This window comes from Cephus cinctus, unplaced genomic scaffold (assembly GCF_000341935.2).
Source record: "Cephus cinctus unplaced genomic scaffold, Ccin1 Ccin1_scaffold1583, whole genome shotgun sequence".
Taxonomy (NCBI): domain Eukaryota; kingdom Metazoa; phylum Arthropoda; class Insecta; order Hymenoptera; family Cephidae; genus Cephus; species Cephus cinctus.
Genome location: NW_014333889.1, coordinates 350094 through 354681, shown reverse-complemented (window position 1 = coordinate 354681; position 4588 = coordinate 350094). Strand labels below are relative to the sequence as shown.

The 4588-nt window shown below is 42.6% G+C and overlaps 1 protein-coding gene across 2 annotated transcripts in view; it reads right to left on the bottom strand.

Annotated features, from left to right (window-relative positions):
* LOC107273381 (nuclear factor 1 B-type) overlaps positions 1-4588 on the bottom strand; it is a gene marked incomplete in the record, with an annotated part of 29762 nt that overhangs the window by 7743 nt on the left and 17431 nt on the right.

Below are 4588 nucleotides of genomic sequence, written 5' to 3'. Positions count from 1 at the left end.
AATTTTTTTTTTTTTTTTTTTTTTTTTTTTCAAAATATCTAGTCGTCCGAACAAGTTATTGATCGTCGTAAGGATCAGGCAATTCCAGTAGCAGTCGTCGATCGTCAGTCTCGATTGATCCGCGATCGGTAATTGCGATTTGCGACTGTCGTTTCGGCCTGAGTCGAAGCTGTGCTTTTTTTTTTTTTTTCTTTGAGATAATAAATAGTAAAGTACGTGAACGAATGATAAGGGTTGTGATGATAAGTGAGTGGGGGGAGGGGTGGCAAGATAACAGACAGACAGATAGACGGACGCATACGTGTGAATGAACCTGAAGGATTGAAAGGATCGCTGAACGGACAGTCACGAAGGTTCGCGGGGACTGGCGAAGTTTTGAGCAGTTCTGGCGTGTTTAGAGAGTAATGGAGTAAGAGAGAGGGAGAGAGAGAGAGAGAGGAAGATAGAGGAGAATGATTAACAAAGAGAGAGAAAGAGAGAAAATTGGAACGAGCGTACACCAGCTCTCGAGAACTGGCGTCCACGTAACTGTCCGTCCAATACCTTGCCAATCGTTTCGTTCCTTGTCGGGGTCCTGGTAGCGCGCGCTAACCCGGGGAATCCCCGGTCGCGCTTAGTTCGAACTGCCTTAGTGGCGGCGGTCCGGTTCCTTCGTTCCGCACGTGCACATTCGTTTCGTGCACTCTTCCGGGAACGAGGGTCTCTTGAACTTTTGGCATATTGACATCGCGACAGCTTGGCCGTGTAAACACACATATGTTTTGTAAAGAGGTAGAGTCTACTGTGGATATATCAAGAGATACGACGTATAACAGGCGTGTTACATGGGTACGGCTAGGCAGATGAAAAGATACGTAAAAAAGTATGAATAATTAAAGACACAGAGAAAAAGAGCGAGAAATTACGATAAGGAACACACAGTAGATTGGGATGACGTGCGCGGTGTGACGGAAATCGCATATAGGGTCACCGGTCCCTTAAGGTCATACGGGGATACGGTAAAGAGTGTATATATATACATATATATATGTGTTTTGCGCCAAAATGGTTTTTTTTTTTTTTTTTTTTTTTTTTTTCTTGTATACACACATAGAGCTGCAGGCGGCTAATAAGAGCACAGAGATGCAACATCGACGTATAACAAGGATAAGTTTCGTGATTTGTTTTTTGGCCCTCCTGCCACGGAGCTTTACCGTTTCACAGTCAGACGTCGGCGTCGATGCTGGTTGGCTTTAACGCTCCTCTGTTATACCTGCCGAGGGAGCAGGCAGTGTACACGTACTCCCGAGGGACGCGACTAGACAAGGAACACCGGCGACTCTCGGCTGACGGCTGACGGCTGACGGTGCGGTGAGAGCGTGTGCGTGTCACGGCGTACGGCTGACGTCTAACGGCTAACGGCGAGACCATGCGAAATGAGATGCGAATCGCTGCTGATAGGGACTCGCGGGAAGCCGCGTACGTTGTCTAATACGGGCAGACGGGCAGACGGGTAGGCACTGACAGAACGAGAGTCAAACAGTGTGATAGTGGGAGAGAAAAAGAGACAGACAGAGAGAGAGAGAGAGAGAGAGAGAGAGAGAGAAAAGGAAACAAATACAGTTATATATATATATGTAAATATGCGAAATTGTGATTACACTGGTTTGGGACGTAACAACATGACAAGCATCCGCTACGATATAGTATAGTATAGTATAGTATAGTATAGTATAGTATATAGTACGTCATAATAATGCGAAGGTGATGTGAATTCAAGAGAAATGCAGCAACTACCGTGTTAGAGAAGGCATCGCGGGTGCACGGGTCAAAGAGCGAGACACCGTGTACTTTCTTTTTTTTTTTTAAATCCACTAGGTGTACTATCACAGTCATTGAGTATGATGATAAGAGGAGGAGGAGGGGGGGGCGGAATGGGTGGTTGCTCTCGTCCCTTGACAACTCTCGTTTAAATACGTATCGTAAGAGGGCATATATCGAAATTCATGAAAGCATCGTTAAAAGTGAATTCTCGAATTTACGCGGGAAATTCAAATCGTTTCGAGAGACGAGAGAGAAGATGGGATCGAAGTGAGATTAAGGGAGGTGACGGATTATGTGACGCGATGGACCGATCGAAGTGATTCGAAGCATGGTACCGAGATACCTTGCTTTTATTCTGATTGTTGTTATTGTTATTAAAATTATTTAATATCTCGGTCTCACACTTCGGGTCGTGCGCTCGCTTGCTGCGGGCTTCTTGGTTCGGATCAAGAAAAGGTAGATGGCGTTGATGACGATGGTGAACGGTTGTCTTTGACTGTGTTACTTAGTCTTAATGGCTGATTTCGTAACCCGACGCGCAGGCGAACGCACGGTCCCGTCTTCTCTCTTTGTACTTATTGTATTCATGTATACAGTATTGTATATATTGTATACGGTTACATAACGTATGCATATATGTATCAATAGATAGATATAGGAGATATATATGTATGTATAATATATACGTAACATCATAACCAATCACAAAGTACCTTTTGGTCGATTTAGCGAGCTTCTCTCTACGCTCGGGCTCAGACTGAAACAGAGATCACGCGCAATTCGCTATTAGTCATTCCCAGTCATCGAGCTCACTGTCGCCGCTATGTAAACTCCGCTCGACAGTAACGAATCCTACCCTCGCGGCCTGTTATACTCGGTTGAGTATAATTTTGTGGCACTCACTTTTTTTTTTTTTCGTTTCCTTATACCGTCATTATACCTTTCAACCCTTGTGATTTATTCGGCAGGCATTGCTCTCGTGGCGATGGTTCACTCGCTCACGATCGGGAGATTTATTGTAAAAAAATTTTTTTATTAAAAATTTCTTTTTTTTTTCGGTTATTCTCAACTATCTCCTCCTCGTCCCTCTTGCTCTTTCTATATCCTTCCCCTCTTGCCCCTTGCGCTCTTCATCCGAGCCGACTGAAATTTTTTGGTAAAAATTGTCAAAATCGACAAGGCGACAGTGTGGATTTAATCAAGAGATAGACAGAGAGAGAAAGAGAGAGGGAGAGAGAGAGAGACAATGAGCGAGTGAAGGCGAAAGAGACAAGAAGAATAAGACGAAGAAGAGAAAATGAAAGAGAGCAAATAAGACCCAAAGAAAAGTTGGAAAAAAAGTACGTCCTTCCTGTATTTGCAAATATGAGGATTCTTCAACGTAATTTTTTATATTTATTGATAATAATTTTTAACGATCGTCCGACTCGAGCGACGATCGATCGATCGATCTTTCTTCGATTGCGATATATCGTACGCGAATCGTTCGATCTCATTGATCCCGATTACTTACTTACAGACGATGCCTGGGCGAGCTCAGAATGGGTCTATCGCACACTGGACACTATATACGGCAATGGTCAATGACGTGTTAGTCAGCCGTTGAACATTTAAGTGAAATCTGTCAGTTGAATCGATCAATCGATTAATTCGATCGAGAAATTCGCCCGAAAATGTATAAAAGGGCCAAGCGTAATGTACGGTGTTTTTATACGTACTAAACGAGAAAACGACGTTATTATACGATCTATATACGTAATTAATTTTTATCAATATATATATATATAAAATATACTATATGCACATATACAGATATATGTATACTGACGATATACATATGTATATAAACTTGTCAAAGGGTAGTTATGAGGGCGCGTGGCACTTGCAACGGAAAGCGAGTGCCGCTTTATGGTTCTGACAGTATATTCACAACTGCCAATACTCAAGACAAATAGTCCTGAGAACTACCCTTCTTAAAAAATATACATATATGTATATGTATATATATATATATATGTATATATTTGTATATGCATATACACACAGCGTATATCCATAACGCACCAGCGGCTGGAAACTTCGGTGTTAGATGTTTGTTTGTTAGCTCGCACGAGTGACCACGATAAGAGACATAAACAGCGTTATCATAGCAATCGTTATCATCGAATCATCAAGAAAATTCACTTTTATTATAATTGGCAGATTTTAACAGAGGCGCAGCGGTCGGATGGATCGTGAGGTAATCGACAGTCAAATCAATTGAGAAAAGGATGGCGTTATGTATAGTATACATATACATAGAGAGAGAGAGAGAGAGAGAGAGAGAGAGAGAGAGAGAGAGAGAGAGAGAGAGAGAGGGAAGTTCGAGAAAGAGTCAATAGAATCGAGAAGGCACATTGGCAATCACGATGATCCATGGATCGCGATCCATGAATCAGCGGATAGATCGCATCTGAAGATCATTTTGAAGCCGATACGAGTGGATCTGCAGTTTCGGCAATTATTGTTATTATTATCGTTATCAGTGACGTATCACCTTATGCCTAAGATCAAACCGCGTCTTATGGACGCTCGTTGTATTACGTATTATTATTTAGCTGATAGTCATTGATACCTCGGTTGAGTTAAAAAAAAGATACCGGGCTCTATCTACATTATCAGTGGAGCACGCGCAATGCATTGTTATCAGTTGCAATTACGAGGTAGTCGGGGGTCGGCTGGTCAATGCTTATTAGGGTCCAAGCGCTTATTTCCCTGGTCCTCATCTGTTCGGTGGGAGGGGGTC